This window comes from Triticum dicoccoides, chromosome 1A (assembly GCF_002162155.2).
Source record: "Triticum dicoccoides isolate Atlit2015 ecotype Zavitan chromosome 1A, WEW_v2.0, whole genome shotgun sequence".
NCBI lineage: Eukaryota > Viridiplantae > Streptophyta > Magnoliopsida > Poales > Poaceae > Triticum > Triticum dicoccoides.
The window spans coordinates 204,808,890-204,834,758 of NC_041380.1; positions in this window are offsets into that span (position 1 = coordinate 204,808,890).

A 25,869-nucleotide genomic window follows, 5' to 3' on the forward strand; every position below is an offset into this window, starting at 1 on the left:
ATGTTTACGAGCTCGATGCACTCACTACGGTGCAAGTCGTGGCAATACAAGCATACACTCATCAAGAAGGCACAAAATGCAAGCTAGACATGGCAAGAACAATAGCATAGCATGCACGAATCAACTACAACACCACCGGCAAAATTGCAAACAAGTTGACAATCTGCCCAGATTCACAAAGTAGCAAAAGTAGAGCTCGATTGACTCAAGCTAGGTTGCTCCATAATTGCAAACAAAGACATGGATGGATATAGCACTACAAGGTTAATAAAACTCCCTTACTGATCATCCTCAGAAGAGGCATGGATCACTAGGAAACAACAAGAACATATGGCATCATGAGATAAACAATCCCAGGACTTTGTGAAATTACTAAGTCCCTGAAAACAGATTTACCGAGTGCCTCACTTTGCAAGCTTGCACTAGTCACCTCACATGGGTTGCACCTCTGGAAAGATAACAAAACCCTTAACAAAACATATGTAGAGCACACAGGCATATCATGCACACATTAATCATGGCAAAAATGACAAAAGTACTAAACGGAGTAGCAGATCTGACAATTAACTCAAGTAGCCATCTTCTAACAATATTTCGGGCATCAAAATGAACTCAAATGAAAATGATGCAATGGAATGAAATGATGTTCTCTCTGAGATGAACATTTTGATATGCTATATGCATGAATCGGAGCTACAGATACAAAGTTACGGAGCCGCGAACATGAGCACTTGGATCGGAATTTCTGGGACTTAGACAAAAAAATCAACCTCTAGGGTTTTTTTGGATGTAGATCTCGCACACGGAAATCGAGGAACTCCGGCGAGGAACTGTAGCTGCCGGAGGGGAGGAGGTTGCCGGCGACGAGGGGGAGGCCGGACGGCGGCGCCCGGCGGGCACGGACGCCGGTGGCCGGGGGCGGCGGCGCAGGGCGCGCTGGCGCCGGCGGGCGGAGGCGGCGGGCCGGCGAGGAGCTTCAGGCGCCGGCCGGCAATGGCCTGTGGTGGCTGGATCTGGTGGAGGCGGCTCGGTGGCGGCGTGAGGAGGCGGCGGCGGGGCAGCTTGGCCCAGGCAGCGGAGGAGGAGGGCCCGCCCCGGGCCTGGCGGGCCGGCGGGAGCGAGGCGGCGGGGATGTGGGCGCACGCCCACGTGGCTGCGCCTGATTGGTGCGGGCAGCGGTGGCGATTTCGTCCGGTCCATCCGGACGTGTCCGGCGGCGGAGGAGGAGATATTTTTAGGGTTAGGGACGAGGTGGATCCGGAATTTGGAATGGGGGTGTATATATAGGCATAGAGGGAGCTAGAAGAGTCCAAATGAGGTGTGGTTTTCGGCCACGCGATCATGATCGAACGCTCTAGACGATGGAGCATAGTTAGGTGGGTTTTGGGCCAAATTGGAGGGGTGTTGGGCTGCAACACACACGAGGCCTTTTCGGTCCCTCGGATAACCGTTGGAGTATCAAACGAAGTCCAAATGATACGAAACTTGACAGGCGGTCTACCGGTAGTAAACCAAGGCCGCTTGGCAAGTCTCGGTCCAATCCGGAAATGTTTAATCCCCACACACAAAAGAAAGCTAGAAATGACCATCGGAGGAGAACGGAGCGCCGGAATGCAAAACGGACAACGGGGAAAATGCTCGAATGCATGGGATGAACACGTATGCAAATGCAATGCACATGATGACATGATATGAGATGCATGACAACGACAACAACACACGGAGACAAAGACCCGAACCCGAGGAAATAAATATAACTTAACGCCGGAAACAGCAAGAGTTGGAGTACAAATAGGGAAAGTTACATCCGGGGTGTTACAACACTCCACCACTACGAAAGGATCTCGTCCCGAGATCTAGGACTGAAAGAACGCCGGGTACTCAGAACGGAGATGATCCTCGCGTTCCCAGGTAGCTTCACGGTCGGAATGGTGTGACCACTTGACTTTGAGAAATTTGATTGACTTGTTGTGAGTCTTGCGTTCAGTCTCTTCAAGAATAGCAACTGGGTGCTCACGATAAGAGAGAACTTCTTGGAGCTCAATGTCCTCGAAGTTGACGGTGCGGTCAGGAGTCTTGAAGCACTTTCGAAGCTGAGAGACATGGAACACGTCATGAACATTTGCAAAGTTTTAAGGAAGCTCGAGTTGATAGGCGAGGTCGCCTCTCTTGCTAAAAATCTTGAACGGTCCCACGTATCTAGGGGCAAGCTTCCCTTTGATACCGAAGCGACGAGTACCTTTCATAGGAGAGACACAGAGGTAAACATGATCTCCGACCTCGAAAGCCAAATCGCGGTGCTTACTATCATAGTAGCTTTTCTGGCGGGATTGGGCTGCTTTGAGGTTATCACGAATGACTTTGCACATTTCTTCTGCTTCTGTGATTAAGTCATTACCCAAAAGCTGACGTTCACCGGTTTCAGACCAGTTGAGAGGGGTACGGCACTTCCTGCCATACAGAATTTCAAAAGGGGCCTTGCCCGAACTTGCTTGAAAACTGTTGTTGTAGGAGAATTCAGCATAAGGAAGACAATCCTCCCACTTCATGCCGAAGGAGATCACACAAGCCCTGAGCATATCTTCAAGAATCTGGTTGACACGCTCGACTTGACCGCTAGTTTGAGGATGGAAAGCTGTGCTGGAATGGATGTTGGTGCCCATGGCCTTCTGAAAAGAATCCCAAAACTTCGAGGTAAAGATGTTGCCACGGTCTGAAGAGATCACTTGAGGAATACCGTGCAGAGAGACAATACGAGAGGTATAGAGTTCCGCCAATTGAGCTGCAGTGATCGATTCTTTGATAGGCAGAAAATGAGCCACTTTGGTGAGTTTGTCGATGACAACGAATATAGCATCATTGCCACACTTGGACTTTGGAAACCCAGTCACGAAGTCCATTTCAATGTGGTCAAACTTCCATTCTGGAATGGCAAGAGGTTGGAAGAGACCAGCTGGCCTTTGGTGTTCTGCCTTCACTCTTCTGCAGACATCACATTCATTCACGAATTGAGTGATTTCGCGCTTCATTCGAGTCCACCAATAAGCTTGCTTGAGGTCCTGATACATCTTCGTGCTCCCAGGGTGGATGGAGAGGAGAGAATTGTGAGCCTCGTTCAAGATCACTTTACGAAGTTCACTTTTGGGTACAACAATACGATCCTCGAAGAAGCGAGTATCCTTGTCATCAAGGCGGAAGCACTTGTACTTGGACTGACTCTTGGCAATCCCAATCTTCACCTTTTTCACCATAGCATCAAGAAGCTGGTCTTGGCGAATCTGGTCTTCCAAGGTAGGAGAGACTTGAAGGTTGGCGAGGAAACCTTGAGGAACAACTTGCAGATTAAGTTTGCGGAAAGCTTCACAAAGTTCAGGTTGATAAGGCTTGAGAATCAGACTATTGCAGTAAGCCTTCCTGCTCAAAGCGTCAGCAATCACATTGGCCTTGCCTGGAGTATACTCGATACTTGGATTATGCTCTTGAATCATTTCGACCCATCGAGTTTGCCTGAGGTTGAGATTAGGCTGAGTGAAGATGTACATGAGACTCTTGTGATCAGTGAAAATATCCACTTTTCTTCCCAGTAGAAGATGTCTCCAAGTCAAAAGAGCATGCACAACTGCCGCCAACTCGAGATCATGAGTGGGGTAGTTCTTCTCATTAGGCTTCAACTGGCGAGAGGTATAAGCAACAACTTTCTTATCTTGCATCAATACCGTGCCAAGTCCTTGGAGAGAGGCATCACAAAAGACCTCGTACGGCTTGGATTCATCAGGCGGAGTCAGAACTGGAGCAGTGATCAATTTCTCTTTCAAAGTGTTGAAAGCAATGTCACACTCCGGAGACCAAACGTACTTGACGTGCTTCTGGAGAAGATTAGAGAGAGGCTTCGCGATCTTAGAAAAGTTTTCAACGAATCTTCGGCAAAAGCTTGCGAGACCGAGGAAGCTACGGAGTTGCTTCACGTTCTGAGGAGGTTCCCAATTCACTATTGCAGACACCTTCTCAGGATTCACGGCAATGCCCTTGGCAGAGATGATATGACCAAGATAAAGAACCTCATCAAGCCAAAATTCACACTTGGAGAACTTGGCATAGAACTGATGTTCCCTGAGCTTATCAAGAACCAAACGCAAGTGCTTGGCATGATCTTCCTTGTTCTTCGAGAAAACCTGAATGTCGTCGAGATAGACCAAAACAAAGTCATTGGTGTAGGCGTTGAAGATGAAATTCATCATGCGTGAGAACCTCGGAGGAGCGTTGGCGAGGCCAAAAGACATGACAGTGTATTCATAAGAACCAAAGCTTGTCCTGAAAGCCATCTTGGGAATATCTTCTTCACGGATGCGAATCTGGTGATAACCCATACGGAGATCAAGCTTGGAGAATACTTGGGCACCTTTGAGTTGTTCGAAGAGTTCATTGATGTTGGGAAGTGGATATTTGTTCTTGATGGTCTTCTTGTTCACTGGACGGTAATCAACACAAAGTCGGTCCGTTCCATCCTTCTTCTTCACAAAAAGAACACCACAACCCCACGGAGAAGAACTAGGCCGGATGAGACCCATTTTCTCTTGAATATCGAACTGCTTCTTCAGCTCCTTCAACTCTTCAGGTCCGAGCTTGTAAGGACGTTTGCACACAGGTTCCGTACCAGGCTCAAGATCAATAACGAATTCAACTGGCCTGTGCGGAGGCATTCCTGGAAGCTCTTCTGGAAAGACGTCTTGATATTTGCAAACGACTGGAATTTGCGAGATAGCATCGAGTTCACCCTTCTCATTGAGAGAAAACAGACGGATGGTATCGTCATTCGCGGCAAAGACAATTACATCCTTAGACGAATGAGTTAATTGAATCTTCCTGGCTGCACAATCAAGCTGAGCCTTGTGCTTAGAAAGCCAATCCATCCCGAGAATAAGATCAATATCCGAGTTACCAAGAACCATTGGAGAAGCCAGAAAATTGAAATCACCCATCATGATAGAAACATCCGGGACTATTGAAGTAGCCCTCATAGACTTAGCCGGAGAAATCACTCCCATAGGTTTACCCAACTTTGTGAAACGAAGTCATGCTTGGAAACAAATGATCTTGACATGAAACAATGCGATGCACCAGTGTCAAAAAGAACTTTTGCTGGAAAAGAGTTAACTGGAAAGTTACCCATGATGACATCTGACAAGTCCTCTGCCTGAGCTGCATTCAGCAAGTTGACCTTGGCGTGCTTGGGGTTATGCTTGACCATAGCTGTACTTGCCGATCTGACAGGAGGAGGAGGAGGAAGACGCCTCTGGTTGAAACACTTGTTGGCATAGTGACCCTTCTGTTGGCACTTGTTGCACGTGACCTCTGAAAGCGGACGGTGATACGGAGCACTCGATCTTGGAGCTTGAGACGAAGTCTTGTTCTGAAAGCCAGGGTTGGGTGGGTGGGAAGAACCACTGCCACATTTGCTCTTCTGCTGATACAGCTGACGGAACGGAGGAGGAGGAAGCCAATACTTCTGCTGCTTGGCCACTTGAGTAGAGGAAGAAGGAGTAACATCTCTGACTCGCTTCTTGGAAGCATCACACCTCAACTGAGCAGCCTCTTGCTTCAGTGCCATGTTGTAGAACTCATCGTATCTCAAGGGCTCAAAGAGGACAAGAGCTAGCTGAATTTCTTCTCTGAGACCACCCCTGAACTGATATATCATGCTCTTCTCATCAGGGACGTCCTACTTAGCAAAGCGAGTGAGCTTCTGGAACAACTTGTTGTAGTCATAGACAGACAAAGAGCCTTGCTTCAGATTGCGGAATTCCTCACGCTTGCTTTCAACCACGCTCTGGGAATATGATGAGCTCAGAAATCTCGACGGAAATCATCCCAAGTGATAACACGTCCACCTCTGGAGTCCTTGTACTGCTGGAACCATTCTGCAGCTTGATCTTTGAGTTGGAAGGAAGCGAACTTGACAAAGTCCTCAGGCCTAACGTTACTGCACTCAAAATGCTTACACAAATCCACAAGCCAATCGTCAGCATCGGTTGCCTCAACACAATTGCTGAAAGTCTTTGGCCCATTAGCAAGGAACTGGTTGAGTGTAGCAAAGTGACTCTGATTGCTGCCTTGATTCCCTTGACTGCCTTGATTGCGCTCTTGAAGAATTTGCATGATCAACTGTGTGTTTGCATTGGTTGCGGCCATCACAGTTTGCCATGCCTCCGGAGGAGGTGGAGGTGGTGGCGGATCAGGATTCGGAGTCGTGCGCGTTGGAGGAGCCATCCTGAAGAGGTTTACCACCATTAGCACATTGACAGATAAATATTGAAGCTGAATCCAACGGAATGAAAATTGCAACATATAGTCTTCACATCCGAACAAAATGAACGAATGCATTCCTCTTGAAATGGTCACACATCCATAAATTGAGAAGCCACGTAGAATTAAGGTAGAGAAATAAATCAACAAGGTACGGATCAAGAACGAATAATCGGTAAGAAATCCCAATCTCAAACCAATATTCGTGGAAGAAGAACTAGAGCTACTAGAATTCCCACGTATGAAACTCCCGAACCTCTCCAGTTATGCAATCAGGTGTTGGGGATACAGGGGAAGCATAATATCTCACCCAAACTAGCAATTCCTACATCCAGTTGTATCCATCCTTCAACACATAACCAAGAAACCTTCGGAAACCATCTACCTCAACCTTCGAAAAGCATCCGTTATACAAGTTATGGCGATACTCCCGAACTCCTGCCCCAGTACTGGGTGGCGTCGAGGTTATCTCACCAACGAACTGCATAAAAGAGATTTTCGATGTCGGCGTACTAGACTCAGGTATTCCAGAACTGCAACGATAAAATTATGATGACAACACCTCAGAGCTGAACTCCCCGGGACACTTCCATTAAACCCCTGACAGGAGGCACCAAGACAATGTTCTCATCATAAAACCATCGGAACGATTCCAAGATACCCGCGTGATCCTAAAAAAAATTTAGTGAAATTTGAGAAGAGAAGAGTCAAAACTCTACGTCAGGATGCCTTACCAAAGCGATGAGGAGACTGGGAAGTAAAAAGAATTCCTAAACTCTCCGATATATAATTCCTAAATGACACAAAACATTTTTCTAGACACAACTCGGCCGCTAAAAACGATCAAGCAATGGGGCTCCTAAGGTCGGGGAAGATTCTGATACCAACTTGTAACACCCTCGATGCGACTATAGCTCCCACGTGTCGAGGCACGACTTAGAGACATAATCGCATTGAAGGCATATGTCGCAAGTTAGGCAATCTTCACAACATCCCACGTAATATAAATAATAAAGGGGAGATAACATAGTTGGCTTACACTTGCCACGTCAATCAAGTACATAAATAACATTACATCATCCAAACACTCATGGCCCGACTACGGCGCCAAAATAAAAGAGAACCCAACACGCGACAATGGTCCCGTTCACCCCCAACTGGGCACCACTACTGATCATCGGGAAAGGAAACATAGTAACGTTGAGAGTCCTCGTCGAACTCCCACTTGAGCTCATACGCGTCTCCTGGAGCGGAATCATCAGGCCCTTCATCTGGTGTAATAGTAATCTGTGAGCCACAGGGACTCAGCAATCTCGCACCCTCGCGATCAAGACTATTTAAGCTTGTAGGTAAGGCAAGGTAAATATAGGTGGAGTTGCAGCAAGTGACTAGCAAATATGGTGGCTAACTTATTCGCAAAAGAGAGTGAGAAGAGAAGACAAAGCACGAGCGAGAAACTAGAGAACAACCTGCGCAAACAGTACTCCAACACCGTGTCCACTTCCCGGACACCTCCGAGAAGAGGCCATCACGGTAACACACTCAGTTGATTCATTTTAATTAATTAAGGTTCAAGTTATCTACAACCGGACATTAACAAATTCCCATCTGCCCATAACCGCGGGCACGGCTTTCAAAAGTTCAATCCCTGCACGGGAGTCCCAACTTAGCCCATGACAAGCTCTCACGGTCAACGAAGGAATAGACCTCCTCCCAAGACATTCCGATCAGACTCGGTATCTCGGTAATTCAAGACAACTCCGACAATGGTAAAACAAGTCCAGCAACACCGCCCGTTGTGCCGACAAATCCCGATAGGAGCTGCACATATCTCGTTCTCAGGGCACACCGGATAAGCTAAGCGTACGGGAACCAACGTAACCCAAGTTTCCAAGGGACGGCCCCGCACGGTGCTCTAGGTTGGGCCAACACAAAGAGGAGCACTGGCCCGGGGGGGTTAAAATAAGATGACCCTTGAGTCCGCGAAACCCAAGGGAAAAGGCTAGGTGGAAAATGGTAAAACCAAGGTTGGGCATTGCTGGAGGAGTTTTATTCAAGGCGGACTGTCAAGGGGTTCCCGTTATAACCCAACCGCGTAAGGAACGCAAAATCCGGGAACATAACACCGATATGACGGAAACTAGGGCGGCAAGAGTGGAACAAAACACTAGGCGAGAGGCCGAGCCTTCCACCCTTTACCAAGTATATAGATGCATTAAGATAACAAAGTAATATAATGATATCCCAACAAGTAATTAAATGTTCCCACAAGGAACGACCTCCAATCTTCACCTGCAACTAGCAACGCTATAAGAGGGGCTGAGCAAAGTGGTAACATAGCCAATCAACGGTTTTCTAGGACATGGTGGGTTAGAGGTTTGACATGGCAATTTGGGAGGCTTTCAAGCAAGTGGTAGGCATCGTAGCAATGGCATAGCAAAAGAGCGAGCAAACTAGCATAGCAATGATAGTAGTGATTTCGAGGGTATGATCATCTTGCCTGCACAGTTGTCAGAGTTGACTGGATCCTCGAAAGCAAACTCAACGGGCTCCTCGTTAGCGAACTCGTCTCCTGGCTCTACCCAAACAAGACAAACAAGCAACAAGGATACAATCAACCACGTGCAACTCAAACAACACGATGCAAAGATGATATGCTATGCGGAATGCGATGCGGGATGCAAAATGCAAGATATTACAGGAAATGCATGAACCTGGAATCAACTTGGAAAACCAAGTGTTCCACTGGAAAGATGAGATGAAATCGCTTGAAAACGATATAAAGAACGCTGGAATCGGAGTTACGGTTTGGAAATGGCAAGCGAAACAAAAATGACTCCGGTCTGCGATTTACAGCAAGTAGGCATCTAAATGCAATGAGATGAACATGCTACAGCACCCAAACATGACAACAAAATATATGGCAGGGATGCTTACAAGATGCTTAACAAAAGTCTAGCACTGAGCTACGGCCAATTCATCCATTAACAGGTTCAAACAAATATGGCAAAAATGCAAATGGCAAACATATCTCAGACTTAATGAAATTAACACTTGTCTGGAATTTCAGATCAGGTAGCCCTCTTCGGAGCAAAAAAACTACATGCTACAGGACCTGAACATGGCAAAGTAAAGCACGACATGGAGCTACTCAAAGAGCTTAACAAAAGTCCCTTAGTGACCTTGAGCCAAAAGGGATCAGAAAATACAATTGCAAGCACGTGAACATAGCAAAAACATAATCAGTTTTCAAACTTAGTGAAAACTGGCACTTGCTGAAATATAACTCAAGTAGGCATGTTTACGAGCTCGATGCACTCACTACGGTGCAAGTCATGGCAAGACAAGCATACACCCATCAAGAAGGCACAAAATTCAAGCTAGAAATGGCAAGAACAATAGCATAGCATGCACGAATCAACTACAACACCACCGGCAAAATTGCAAACAAGTTGACAATCTGCCCAGATTCACAAAGTAGCAAAAGTAGAGCTCGATTGACTCAAGCTAGGTTGCTCCATAATTGCAAACAAAGACATGGATGGATATAGCACTACAAGGTTAATAAAACTCCCTTACTGATCATCCTCAGAAGATATGGCATCATGAGATAAACAATCTCAGGACTTAGTGAAATTACTAAGTCCCCGAAAACAGATTTACCGAGTGCCTCACTTTGCAAGCTTGCACTAGTCACCTCACACATCCTAAAAATACATGGGTTGCACCTCTGGAAAGATGACAAAACCCTTAACAAAACATATGTAGAGCACACGGGCATATCATGCAAACATTAATCATGGCAAAAATGACAAAAGTGCTAAACGGAGTAGCAGATCTGACAATTAACTCAAGTAGCCATCTTCTAACAGCATTTCGTGCATCAAAATGAACTCAAATGAAAATAATGCAATGGAATGAAATGATGAACTCTCTGAGATGAACATTTTGATATGCTATATGCTATATGCATGAACATGAGCACTTGGATCGGAATTTCTGGGACTTAGACAAAAGAATCAACCTCTAGGGTTTTTTTGGATCTAGATCTCCCGAACGAAAATCGGGGAACTCCGGCGAGGAACTGTAGCTGCTGAAGGGGAGGAGGTTGCCGGCGACGAGGGGGAGGCCGGACGGCAGCGGCCGGCGGGCACGGACGCCGGTGGCCGGGGGCGGCGGCGCAGGGCACGGTGGCGGAGGCGGCGGGCCGGCGGGGAGCTTTGGGCGCCGGCCGGCAATGGCCTGCGGCGGTCGGATCCGGTGGAGGCGGCTCGGTGGCGGCGTGAGGAGGCGGCGGGCGCGGGCGTGAGGAGGCAGCGGCGGGGCAGCTCCGCCCAGGCGGCGGAGGAGGAGGGCCCGCCCCGGGCCTGGTGTGCCGGCGGGAGCGACGCGGCGGGGATGTGGGCGCACGCCCACGTGGCAGCGCCTGATTGGCGCGGGCGGCGGTGGCGATTTCGTCCGGTCCGTCCGGACGTGTCCGGTGGCGGAGGAGGAGATATTTTTAGGGTTAGGGACGAGGTGGATCCGGAATTTGGAATGGGGGTGTATATATAGGCATAGAGGGAGCTAGGAGAGTCCAAATGAGGTGCGGTTTTCATCCACGCGATCGTGATCGAACGCTCTAGACGATGGAGCAGAGTTAGGTGGGTTTTGGGCCAAATTGGAGGGGTGTTGGGCTGCAACACACACGAGGCCTTTTCGGTCCCTCGGATAACCGTTGGAGTATCAAACGAAGTCCAAATGATATGAAACTTGACAGGCGGTCTACCGGTAGTAAACCAAGGCCGCTTGGCAAGTCTCGGTCCAATCCGGAAATGTTTAATCCCCACACACGAAAGAAAGCTAGAAATGACCACCGGAGGAGAACGAAGCGCCGGAATGCAAAACGGACAACGGGGAAAATGCTCGAATGCATGAGATGAACACGTATGCAAATGCAATGCACATGATGACATGATATGAGATGCATGACAACGACAACAACACACGGAGACAAAGACCCGAACCCGAGGAAATAAATATAACTTAACGCCGGAAACGGCAAGAGTTGGAGTACAAATAGGGAAAGTTACATCCGGGGTGTTACAGGGTCTCCCCATGATAATTAATGGAAACATCACACGGAGAAGATTGACAACATCCCAAACAATGCATATTTGGAACAATGTGATCATGGCATGGCATAGTAGATGAGTTGCGCAAATCATGCAAAGGAAGCATAGCAATATCGTCGCAAGAGAAACAAAAGCCAATGGCCATCATCTCGTCATCTATGCCATAAGTGAAAATGGTATTTATGGTAATGGGGCATGCATAGTCACTATGTTGAGATTGAAATGATACAATATGGGATATCTCACTCATAGCATATGACAAGGTTAATGGATTGTCAAACATGGTGTGACCAAAAGAATTTTCACATGATATCCTATGGAGCATAGCATCAGAACTAGGCAACTCGACATGCTCGTCATCATATTAATCATAAATAGGTAAGTCATGACATGAAGAAGTCGCACTAGCATGAAGCATGGGTATAGGTATGTCAACATCATGCAAGCAATCATTCATAAAATAGTCCACTAGTGGGACAAGAGAAGCACCATCACCTATGTTACATTTGGAGCATCGCTCATGTGTTGTAGGTGAGGTGTCGAAGACCAAGTCGTGGTCATCTTCATCTTGATGGAACCATGTGGGGGTGCATCTTCTTCCACCATGGCCATCATTGTCTCCATTGGAGGCATGGACTCGTCGAGGATAGGCGTGTCATCATGTAGGAGACCTAGCACCAAAGAAGAAAATACACTAGGAGTAGAGGTTAAGCCGTTAGAAATCAAAGTGGCCTCACATGTCGTGTCAACTACCTCACTCACTAAGTGTTGTGGCTCACCCACTCCCTCTCGGATGCTCTCACTCATATGGTTGGTGTTGTCATTCAAATGGCTCTCAACCTCACATAGGATGTGTGGCATGCTCTAAAGTGTGGGGCTAGTGCTGGTCACACTCATCCTCTCATTGGAAATGCTCTCAATGTCACGTATGGTGGAGTCACTCATGTCACCCCACGTGGGGTGGCTCTCCTCACATGGGAATTGGGGCATCTCTTTATATGTGGGTGTCGGAGAGATGTTGGTGCAAATGTCTCCATGCTCAATCACGTTGTAGTCGTAGCCGTGGATGAAGGCCGAAGATGGCACATCATCACTCTCCTCCAAGACCAAAGATAAGGTCTCATTTGCGGTCTCGTAGCTTGACTCAAAGTATGAGTCCAATATGGGCGCCGTCTTCATGTTGTTGAAGAAGTTCATGCTCGTCGCTGTGGTCGAAGGGGATGGCCCTAGCTCGACCTTCTTGTCGCCTTCTTATTGTAGGAGGTCCATATGATGTGGCACCTCATAGCTCGTCTCCACGACCGAAGGGAAATTCCCATGCTCGGCCATCTTCCTTGACGGGCTTCCGAAGATGGAAGTGTCGCCCTCGCTCGTAGGTGGTTGCCTCGTTGGTGAAGATGTCGATGTAGGCGAACTCACGGGAAGTAGGCGAATATGCCGTACGTCCAAAGGCGAAGATGCCTTGATAGCACTTGGCGAAGATGCCAAAGTGGTGGTGGTAGTAGCCGTAGCGCCGTCTTGGTGGTGCTCGTCTCGCGGTCTTCTCTTATGGTCATGAAGTTTGGACTTGGCACGAAGTAGGGCTTGTTGGGACTTTTAGGTAGGCGCATCTCGAGCATCTTCATGTTTATGGTGTGGTTGTCGTACTTGAGCTCGATGGCATTCGTCATCGTCATGCACATGATGCTTGGAGGTGACTTGCCCTTCATGACGATGTGGATCACGAACGTGATGGTGGTCTCCATGGAGATGTGGACGTGGACGACTTGCGCTTGAATCATTTTTGCGCTCCAAAGACTTGTGACTTGAAAACCGCCGCCTTGAGGATGATGAAGGGGAAGAATGGTTGATCAACAAGGCTCGAATCTCCTCCATCCTTGCATCTTGTTCCTCCTTTTGTGCGGAAAGCTTGTTGTCGATGTAGTCCCTTTTCCTCGCTTCGTAGTGGCGGATGTCAATGGAGAGGTTCTCGATGTGCTCTCACAATCTTATTTGTGCGCCTTGCATTTGTCGTTGTAGATCGAAGATTGACGCTTTGGTGATGTAGTTGTTCATGCCGTCGTTCTTGTGGAAGACCGGAGATGAAATGCCTTTCCTATCCATCACTCCAAGAGAAAAATGTGAGTGGTAGAAAGAGAAGAACGAATACCAAATGTACCTTGACCGAAGTTGAAAGTGGATCAATGATCACTCCAATGTGGACAAGGAAATAGCACAATTGGTACCAATTCTTGTCGGTTTCTCACACCTACACAAATAAGGCTTATGGTGGAGCTCGGTGAGGATTGTGGCACAAAAATTTGATGTAAAATGTTAGCAAGAGTCAATAATGTTGAAAGAGATTCACAAATTCGCAAGTGAAACAAGTAGACCAATGGCAACATGTGGCACACGGAAACACACACATGGATAGATAAACAGGGTCGTGCAACCAAGGAATGAGCTCAAAATGTGGAATCCACGGAAAACGCTTGTGTTGCACAACTCAAGAGAGACGCTAGCACGATTGCTCAATAGGCGGATACAACACTTGTGCAGAACCTATAAGATGCAAAATGTATGAACTTCTATCCCAAGTATACTATGTATATGATGTTCCGGTGGTATGATCCAAGATGATCGTATATGACAATGTGGTATGATGCTATGGCACTTGCATAGAAGCTCTTTGTTCACTCTTTTTCTTTGCTTAAAAGCTTTATTCTTTTCTCTTTTTATGTATGGGCACTTTGTGAAATGCACAAACCAAGGTAGCAATTGTATATATGTGGGAACAAACTTGAGGCACACGAGATGATATGATACCAATATGATATGGTATGTAAGCAATGTAATGTGTAGATCACTAATGTGAACAAGTAACGTTGCCGGCAATACTCAAATGGCCAGTCTCCATAGGCAACTGACGCAAAATGGGCTAGGAGTTATCAATGCAATTGCAAGGGAATATACAATGGAGGGATACCACGATACCAAGATGATATGGAGGTTACCGTCCTTGGCGATGATGAGTGGCTGTGATCTTGATGGAGATATCAAGATGATGGATAATTGTCCCTAAGTAGCCGAAACACCTTAGGAAACGGAAACACCGCGAACTCGAAATCTCAAATGTCAAATGGTGGTAGCGCGATGCGGTGGTGGTTGCGGAAGATCAATGGGATTGCAGAAATGCAATGATGGGTTTTGCGAGTAGGCAATGCGGAAGTGGAGGGTAAGGTTGGCTATACACAGTGTCGGAGTTGAAAGCACGATCCCTAAGTATCCGAAACACCTTAGGAGACACAACTCACAACACGAACAATCGGGTTAAGTTGGGGTGGTGGAAGTGTATGGTGGTCAAGCCTATGCGGTAGTGGTGGTGGTGGTTGATGAAGAAGCAACCGTCCCTAAGTAGCCTAGACACCTTAGGATACTCAAATCACTCCTCAAGCAACCACTAATGCGATCGGCAACAAAATTGGTTAGGTTGCGGAAGTCGGTGGTGGTTATGCGGAGGTTGTGGTGGAAGCCCTAGGCAAAGATGCCAAAGTTCCAAAAAATTTGATGGATTCAAATGGTGATGGCAGTATTTTTGTGGGAAGGGGGATGTCAAGAGCTTTTCAACGAGCTAAAGAACATCAAAAACGGACTCCGGATGAATTAGTTATGGACAAAACGGTGAAATGGGAAAGGCTGAAATGCCAGGGGCCGGACATCCGGGTGTGGGGCCCGGATATCCAGGGGCTGATGTCCAGAACCGTGCAGGTTTTATGCTCCAGGAGCCAGATGTTCGGCTTGGGGCCCGTATTTCCGGCCCGATGGCCCGGATGTCCGGCCCTACGATTCCAGATCTCGATTGGGACATCAAAACTCGATTTGGGGGCGGAAATAGATGAATTTGGGGGGCAAAATTGATGGGATTTCGTGGATGGAAAGTGGGGACGCTTGGGGATATGCTAGATCCACTTGAAACCAAGCAAATCCATGGATCAAATCCAACAAAACCTCATCAAACCAACAAATAACAAAAAAATTGGGGATATTTTTGGTGGGGATTTTCAAATTTAGGACAAAATCCACAAAATTAGGCTAGAAAACACAACGGGGAGGCTTCGAAATCGTGATCAACGTGGCTCATGATACCAAGATGATGTAGGGTAGAATCCTAATCGCCCGATCTTTCACGAAAGGAGCGGATCCCACGAAGAACAAGACGAACACGATGGGAAAACGAGGGGAATCACGAGAGAAAAACTAAAACCAACAAGAATGATCACACATGCGCTAGATCCATGAACACAAAGGAAGATACAAGATCCAAAGTCAACAATGGACGATACAAGAGGTAACCAGTTCTTCTCCTTGAGGAGGTCTTCAATCCACAAGGGGATCTTCCCGTGAGGGGTCTTGAATCCAAGGTGGATCTTCTCTGTAGAGGGGCCGCAGTCTCTCTTGTGGAGTAGATCCGATATGGATGAGCGAAGCTCTATCTCTCAAATGAGCTATCACAATGCTAACCCTAGAATATAGGTGGAGGGGGAGTACATATAGTCTAAGGGGCGAAGGGGTACATGGGCCTCGGCCCAGATGCACTGCACGCAGGCAGGGAAGGCCAGATGTCCGGGCGACGGGCCGAATGTCCGGGCGTTCGCGGAGGGGCCGGATGTCCGGGCTGGAGGAGCCGGATGTCCGGCCTGGCTGGGTTGGTCTTGTTGCTCTTGGGTTCGGCGGTGTCCGGATTTCCGGGACCTGGGCCGGATGTCCGGCGGCTCGTGAAGGGCCGGATGTCCGGGCCATGGCCGGATGTCCGGCTGCTGTAGGAGCAGACTCTTCTTCCTTCTCCTTCCTTCACTCCCGCGCACGCTTGGCCTTGGTCCTTGGGCTCTCCTTGGACTCCTTGGGTGTACCTGAGTATGCACAAGGTCCACGCATGAAGCAGCATCCATGTCTTACATGCAGACAGGGAAGATTCGGAAAGAAGGGAGTTCACCTTAGGTCCAAAGGCGTATGCTTGAGTGTACATGGGGATGATCGTAGGATGCTCCGCATCACCGGAGATGAGTCTCGGTCATGTCTACATAGTTCTTGAACCCGTAGGGTCCGCATGCTTAACGTTCGATGATGATCGGTATTATGAGTTTATGTGTTTTGATGTACCGAAGGTTGTTCGGAGTCCCGGATGAGATCACGTACATGACTACGAGTCTCGAAATGGTTGAGAAATAAAGATTGATATATTGGAAGGTTATATTCAGACACCGGAAAGGTTCCGTGGGCCATCGGATAAATACCAGAGTACCGGGAGTTACGGCCTTCGTGGGCCTTAGTGGAAATAGAGGGAAGCAAGGGAGCTATGGGGCGCGCCCCCCTAGGCCCAAACCGAATTGGTTTAGGGCTTTGGGGGCCGGCCCCCTCTTTCCTTCTCCCCTCCTCCCCTTTCCTTCCCCTCCTAGTTGGACTAGGAAAAGGGGAACCTACTCCTAGTAGGAGTAGGATTCCCCCCTTGGGGCGCACCCTATGTGGCCGCCGGCCCCCTCCCCTTGCTCCTTTATATACGGGGGCAGGTGGCACCCTAGAACACACAAGTTGATCTCTTAGCTGTGTGCGGTGCCCTCCCCCCTCCATAGATTTCCACCTCGGTCATATTGTTGTAGTGCTTAAGTGAAGCCCTGCGTCAGTAACTTCATCATCACCGTCATCACGCCGTCATGCTGACGAAACTCTCCCTCGACACTCAGCTGGATTTAGAGTTTGTGGCACGTTACCGAGATGAACGTGTGCAGATCACGGAGGTGCCGTACCTTCAGTGCTAGGATCGGTTGGATCGTGAAGACGTATGACTACATCAACCGCGTTGTCATAACGCTTCCGCTTATGGCCTATGAGGGTACGTAGACAACACTCTATCCCCTCTCGTTACTATGCATCACATAGATGGATCTTGCGTGTGTGTAGGAAATTTTTGAAATTACTACGTTCCCCAACACTCATATGCTTCTCCCCCTTTTGTCAGTAATGACCAAAAAGGTTTGAAGACATAGAGTATCTACTTGCTCCCATCAGGAGTAGATGTAGGTGCAGGGTCGACATTGGATTTCGGTGGTGCAGAAGGGCCAGGTGCAGTGTCGAGATGCGGTGAAGCCATGGTTGGTGAAGTGGCGTCGTCTTCTTCATCGACGACTCTCGCAACAATAGTTGCAGCTGAAGACGAGTACTCAGAATCTTCTATTGATGGAGTGCGGCGCCAACTTGCATTGTGTGGAGGTCTGGAATCAAATTTGAAACCCTAAGTGAAGCCATCTTCGCGAAGATCTTCTTCTGGGCATAATAGTGTGAGACTCTTCCAAGACCGCCGACGGGCTTCATGGGCTACGAACGAGTTCTTGGTGGCCAAATTTCTTATGATTAACGTCCACCAAGATACTCTGCATCTGACGCTTGAGCCAATCGTGATGCATATCCTGCTTCTGATGTAAGGCCAAGAATCTCTTGGTCATTGAGAACACAAGGACACTTCCGAGGTGTTTGAGTTATTGTACTGTCAGTGGCTTCAGTGTTGGCACGATGAGGCACACGTATATTGCCAGCCAGAGGATAAGCAGGAGTTGCAGCATTGGGGACATGAATGCCTTCTATTGGTTGCATGAAGCTTTGATGATCAACATTATGAAGATATAGCGGCTCCTTGGCAGGCTCTGGGTAGATGGCTTCATGGACAAATCAACCTCAGGAAGAAAGACAAGATGGTTGCACGCTGAGGGCTGATAGTCAACAAAGGAGTGGAGCTTGATTAGGCGCATCACCCATGGAGCATAAAACTTTAGGCCAAACAGATCAATCCCAGATGCAGCAAGTTGTCTGATGAAGAAATCCCGGGTGTTGAATCTGATGCCATTCATGATGTAAAACACCAAAGTCTTCATGGCTCCTTCAAGTTTGGCTTCAGCAGTATATTCCTTGATTGGCCATAGGGTACGCCTCAGAATGTTAATGTGCTTTGAATTGCACTTCTGCTCGTAACCACTACGAACCGGAAAGGAAGGAAGAGTCCATCAAATGCAAGTCGCTACCAGTTTCCTATTTTGGATGAATACCATCGCACCATTTGACCTCGAAGTAACGAGTACTCAAGGAATCCTCTTGAATTCCTATCATGATGATCATGTACCCAGAGTACATCACCCTCATCAGGAAGAAAAGAGAGAGAGACTGTGCGGGGAAAGTACTCGAGGTCCTTGATGAAGAATTCCTTGGGATATTCAGCATCAGAAGGCAATGGCATCATCATACTCAGCATCTCACTCATATTGGGTCCAGGCCTTTGAAAGACACTCTGCAGTTCATCGCGATGACGCTAACAACCAGGCTCATAGAACTCGCCTAGAGTGGGCAGGGAAGTAAGCTCAATGATGTCTTGAGCTTTGGCTTCCTGATGTACATCTCCTGACATCCACTCAAGGACCCATGTCTTCAGATCCCTATTGTAGCCACGAATGTGAAGAGTGGCATAGAACTGCAGCAAAAGCTCTTCATTCCAGTGCTCCTTATCAGTAACGAATGGGAGAAGACCAACCTCCCTGAAACATTCAAGGGCTTCTTCAAGATAGGGCAGCCCGACAATGGCCTCACAATCAAGGCGCATGTGAGGAAAGATTCGCCCCTGATTGCACAAAATACAGGAGTAGTAGTTGCGCTGCTGATAGCTCCAGAATCGATCAGATGAGATCTTTGGCTTTGAGTAAGGATTCTTGGTGCTATCGAAGAAGGTATTGTGCACCCTGAAGCTGTTCACGTCAAACAATCCTGGGGATGTGGCAGGACCGGGAAGCCTTGGTAGCCTGGGCTTTGGCTTCTGAACTTGTGGCCTCTGCTCCACATGATAGTCATATTAAGGTTCGGGAGCAGTGGGAGGCACCATAACGGGCCATCGAACTATGAAAAGTTCACCACGATTATAGGCATGTTCAATGGTGCGAGGCCTTGGAGGGGGAACTGGGGCTTCAGTGTCCAAAGTGGCTTTAGGAGCCATATTGTCTTCGGGCGCCACATTGTCTTCAGCCATGACAGTGTCATTGGCTTCAGCATCATTGTTTATGGCACCTCAGTAGTTTCAACCTCCGCTTGTTCTCTAACAGGAGGATCAGGCACAAAATCATTCTCCCCGAGAATGATTGGTTCAGTAGGAGGGGGTGTAGCAACTCTTTCTTCTTCTCTTGGTTCTTCTTTTTCTTCATCGACTGATGCAGCTGGAATGTCTTCAGCAGCTTTAGCTTCAGATTCGGAGACATTCACAGTTGGGGTGGCTTCAGGAAACACTTGACGTGCTACTGAGCTTTGTTGCACTTCCCCTTCTGGAATGCTCGACATGGTGACCTGTGGCCTGGGGCCTTTGCGAAGCCTGCGGAAAGCGAGCGACGCCTGTGGTGACGGAGAGGTCTGTACCATGTAGTTATCATCGTCAAGCACCAGAGTGGTGACTTGAGGTGTTGGAGTTTTGGGTGTGTCTTCATGAATGAGGGTGTCTTCTGGAGGGCGATCTGCCCATGAATCATCCTGAGCAATTGGCGTCAATGGACGACCAATGCTGATGAGTTTGTTGTTCGTAAGAACAGGCGATGATACCACTTGATGCTCGAGATGAGGAAGGACTTCATCATCTTCTACATTGTCTTCACGATCAATGTGTTCAGATGTGGTGGGGTCACTAGTTGGAACTTCGTCATCTTCAGGAGCCTCTGTGAAAGCAGGCTCGTGAATCACTAGGCGACGCTCTTGGTTGGTGCAGGATGGCCGAGCAACAGAGATGTGCTCAATCACAAGGGGCTCAGAAGCCACGGCACGCTCTTTCTTTCAAGACTTTGTCTTCAGCTTCTTCTTCGATGGGGCTTCATCAGAGGTGTTCTTGTTCTTGCGCTTCCTGGCATCAGCTTCAGCTTCCCTAGTCTTCTTCAGTTCTCAAGCTGCTAAGGGGACCTTAGGCTAAGAGCCTGTCATGCTGGAAGGGAAGACAATACGAGGTTCTTCCTGCCTTGGTGCTTCAGTTCGGACCGCAGCAGACTTCTTTGTTTGCTTGGCAGCCATTCTTGGGTCGATGCCAGGACGGCCAAGAGCCTTGCGCTTCTCAGCCTCATTGTGTGCTTGAACACATTTCTGCGCAAAGTACTTCATGCGCTCTCTTGAACCTTTAGCTTCTTCACGCTTCTTGTGAAACTGCTCCTTGAGCCCATGCAACATCTTCCACGCTAAGCTTGGCCATGTTCTTCTTGAAGTGACCCTTCTCATAGTCAATTTTGTTCTTCAGCTCAACAATTTTCTGAGCCACAACCAGCTCATTTGCAATAGCTCCATGGAAGGTGACGTTGATGTCCACAGGAAGCTGAAGATCATTGATGCTTATGCTCTGGTCGTTGAACCACTCATCAATGAAGTTGTTTAGAATATCCACGTCAAAGAGGGGTAGATTGTTCAAGATCTCGGCCTCTTGTTTGCTCTTGATGAGTTGCTCAAGGGCGTCATCACCAAGATCTTCGTCACTTGACAGATCAATGATGCCTTCTTTGTTCCTGAGAACAGCAGCTGAAGTCAGTTCATGCCCAGAAATCTTCTTGGCATTCTTGGTTTTCTTTGTTTTCTCGGCCTTCTTGGAGACACGAGATAAGTCTTCGGACTGTACACTGGCTTCAGGAGGTGCAGTGGCCAATGGCTTCACACGCGAAGCTTTTGGTGGTGCAGGGGGCTCTAAAGCCTTTGATTTCTTCATCTTCTGCGGCTTTGGTGGTGCTGGCGCATCTTCCGAGTCTGCGTCATCAGCAGAGTGCTCAACTGTAGCCCCCTGTACAGCAATGTGAGTAAGAAGGCCATCGAGGTTCTAGAAGGGGCTGATGACATTTGGATTGGCATCACGGGTGCCATCAGCCCTTGGAACAGATGGACCAGGGTTGAAGTCGAGTCCAAGGTCCGTCTTCTTTTTGATAGCAGACTCCTTGGCAAATTGATAATTGCGCTTGAAGAGATTGTCGTCGCGACACCGTAACAGTGATGATGGGTTGGCATTCTCTAGTTGTGGTCCTCGGAACATGCAAGGGTAGAAGCCTTGAGCAATGGCTTCAGACTTGGACTTGGGATGCATATTTCTGTATAGAATATCTCCCCAGGGGCCCTTGATGGCGTTCTTTTCAGCATATTCAACAGTAACAAATCTGTACATGAACCATTACTCTGCCCAATATCTTCGAATCCATTGGATTCTGGTCTTGCGCCCGCCATAGCTCTCCTCATGATTGGACATGTATAGCTCATCTCCATGGCGCTGCCTGCCACCCTTTCTAGCTGATTTCTGTGTTGCCATTGTATTCAGATTAAAAGGCTTCAAGACAGTGAATGGCTTCCTCTTACTAGTCAGACATGAACTGGCTTCAGGTGAGTGAATATGACACTGTAAGAACTCTGCAAATGAATGCAGACTATGAGAACCAAAGGATTCTCCCACGGACATGTACCTGTGACAGCATTATAGATGTGTGGGAAGGGGAAGAGGTCATATGCATTCTCAGAAGATTTTGAAGATAAATTAGTTTTGAAGACATTGACCTCATAGCGCGAAGACATTCACTTGTTTGAAGAGAGTCGGTTCCAGATTTGTATGAATCCATGAATAAGTACAAGTGAGGAATCTGACTAGTTATGAAGCATAAGTGAATATACTTGGCATGATATGAGATGCAGATAAGGATGGATCTATATTTGGAAGTGAAGAAACCACTTTTTGTTCAAGTGGATGGATCTGACGGATCTAAAAGGCAGTAAAAAGTAAGATTTAATTACCGCTTGATGAACTGCTAGACAAGGTGAAGAGAGAGGTCGAGCAGTTCATTCTCCCGCGCCCTAACTGGCAGAAGACACCTACGGTGGCGGCGGAGAGGACGAGGTCCGTGGCCAGCGTGAGGACGACGTCGAAGAGGTCGCGGCAGCTAAGCGCTTTGTCTCCAGCGTCGACGCGAGCTAGTAGAGGCGCTAGGGTTTTTGTGAGGTGGAGAGGTGGAAGAAGAGATAATGATCACGGTGAGTTACATATTTATAGGGATAGGGATAGCACAGCGTAATTATGCAGGTGCCCCTGGAGGTTCACATACGAAGGACACGTGGCTTGCATGCAACTCATTGGGAGTTTATCCATGTTCCCACGCATGCCTCGATTGTCGGGTGGTCGTTCCGGCTTCTCTGGTATTCAGGAAAAAGGATATGGTAATTAAACCAGATTCAAATGTTTGTCTCTATGTCTTCTACTAACAAGGACTCAGAGAAGACAATCGACAGGTTTCAATAGAATGCATATGATTTGGACAGATAGAGTTTGAGATAGAAGTACAGAGGGGGTTAGGGTCTGATCACATTCACTTAGATCAAGAAAAGATTCAAGCATGAAGACACAGCAATAGGTGAATGTTGTAGAGGATAGAACACGAATATATATATATATATATATATATATATATATATATATATATATATATATATATATATATATATATATATATATATATATATATATCAGACCAACTCAACATTGTGAATATAAACCTTGAAGTCAAATCAATGTTGAAGACAAACCAAAAGCGAAGACTATGTGATTATGATGCCACATGAAACACTTCAAAATAATTTTTGTGGTGGAGTTACCCACCGTATAGGAAGTATTAGACCCAGACACGACGCACAATTATCGTGGCGCTCGAAGTCAAATTCCGAATGTACTCACACTTAGAGTGTATGTCTTCATTGATTGAAGATATACATTACTTTGTGTGTTGCACATCTAAGTCGTCAACATGCATAGGCATTAGAATGTGTGTCCAATTACAAGACATTTGAGGATTCTAAGATATTTAGCTCACACCACAACTTGTAAAATCTTTTCTCATCCAAGGGCTTTGTGAAGATATCTGCAATTGCTCTTCAGTGTTGATGTGAATGATATCAATATCTTCCTTCATGACATGATCACTACTAGGGAAAACCTTATACAAAGAATCTTAGTAGCAGCGCGGTCTAAAAACAGACGCTACTGCTAATTAGCAGTAGCGAGCTTCAGAAAACCGCGCTACTAATAGCACGGTAGCAGTAGCGGTCTAGGTGAAACAAGCGCTACTACTATAATTGCCACGGCGTTGCCCCAAGTCTAGATATAGTAGTAGCGCCCTTCCGAGGACGCTCTACTACTAAAGTACTTAGTAGCAACATTTTTCTTCAAAACACACTACTGCTAAGTATTGCACCTAATTAAGTTTAGTCCCATACTGCTAAGCGAACAAGGTGTTTACCACCTTAAATATGTTACTTCTCAAACTATCTCGAGCACTTGGTCTTCATTGAACTATATGTGTAGGATTTGTGGCTCCAATATGAATCTTCACTTGTGCCTATACAGGTACTGTGAGGATTCATGTTGACTATTTAGATTCTACACAAAAAGATCAATGATGACCAATGTATATATTTGAAGTTTTTACATGCTTAGACTTAGAAGTAGCGAGTTTTCAGGGCAAAGCGCTACTGATATTATAAAACAGAAAGGAATAGCTGGAGCGCGTTTTTCTTGACACACTATAGCTAACTTAGCTATAGCGCGTTCAGGCAAAATGCGCTGCTGCTAGTTTGACTTAACCCCCGGCCGCGCGGGCTCAAAATTTCTCTAAGTCCTTCCCCTCCACTTCCCCCTCTCCCCCAACTGCTCCATCGTCGCCGTCGACCTGCCACTCTCGACCTCACCACCGCCACCCTCAACCTCACCACCGCCGCCGCCCGCAGCACACCCTCGACGCCGCCCCCGACCTCGACGTCGCCCCCGACCGCGACATAGACGCCGCCCTCCGTCGTGCGCCCGAGCCCTTACCCCGTCCTCGATGCCGCCTGCCAGGCCCTCGCCGCAGTCATCGTAAGGCTCTGCTTCTCCTCTCCCTACCCTCCTCTCTCTCTGCTAGGGCAATTCATATATGTGTTGATGTTGTGTTGATGTTCATATGAACCCTAGGTGTTCATATGAACCCTAGATTTGTTTAGGGCAGTAGGCATTTTTTAGCATTTAGGAAAAATGATTAGCAATTTTTTTAGGAAATTAGCTAGGGCAAATTTTTATGAAAACGCCTAAACAGTAATTTCATTCAAAAACAAAAAACAGAATTGTTTTTCTTTCAAAAACTTGGTTAAACTAATTGTTGCTATGTAACCAAAAAACAAGGTTGTTGTTATATGATATATGTCATTGATGTTCATTTGCACATTCCATTATTGAAGTGGTTCGATTGTGCCCAAGTGGCTTTGTTGTTTCTAGGGAATGAAGTCGAGTGGCCTATGTTTTGCCGGAATGTTGATTCATTTCCGTTCCGGCAAATTTTAGGTTCTCGATTTGTCCACTTTTTAGTAAAAGTCATGCCAAAAATTTCCGTGAATTTCGGCATGACTTGTGCTACAAACTAGGACATATCAAGTGCCCGGGATTTGCCGCACCGGGAAGGAGTCAACATTCCTGCAAAGCATAGGCCTTTTTTATGTCATTATTCATTTTATTAGGTTGTTACATTTGTTGTTATTTTTTAGTTAAAGAAATTTTTCCCGCATCGATGTCGACGATGCCTATCCCGCATCCTCGTCATCGAGTCGGCGGAGGACGCCTGCGTCACCCGATGGGCCATGTCCGGGACTGGCCTCCGCCGGGGTGGTATTGGGAGGCGCTACCTACCAGGGGGCGCGGGTTGGTGAGGAGACAGCCTGTCGTTGACCCAAACCTTCTTTGGTGGCGGTCCCGTGGGCCAGTAACGATCCAGAGGCTCGAGGACCCTGCGGCGGTGGTGCGTCACTGTTGACGCGCACGTTCGTCGCTACTTGTTTGCGTTGGAGCACAAGTTCTGCAATACCTGGCAGGTTCTCCAGGGATCTCACTGGAGCTATGATCCTGTGATTGTTCCTTCTCTTTGGGTGTCCACCGCCCGTGCCGATACCCGTTGTGCGCTAGGGTTTTAGTTGTATTAGTGATGTTATATGTATGATAATATTCGGGATGTATTAGTGATAATATTCGACGATGTACGGATGCATGAGATGATTTAATTTTGCTTATTGAATGCATGCTAATTTGAATACTTATTTATTTTACGATTTGGTTTTGCTTATTGAATGCTCATGTCAATATGAGTCCAATAAGATATTTTGAGTATCCTGTAGTTGTCTTCGATCGATTTTCAATTAATGTTTCAACTATGAACATAGGAAACGTCTAACAACAAAAAGGATTTCGGTATTTGCAAATACTGCGAAGACGAGCGCAGCCTGTGCGACGGAATCTTCCTAGATGATGATAGGCACTTCAGCATCAAGCTGGACGTGAACTTCTAAGTGGATACAGTAAGTCACAACGACAAGTCTTTTTCGTAATTAAGCATGACATCTGCTTATTTCCGTTCAAGCAAACATG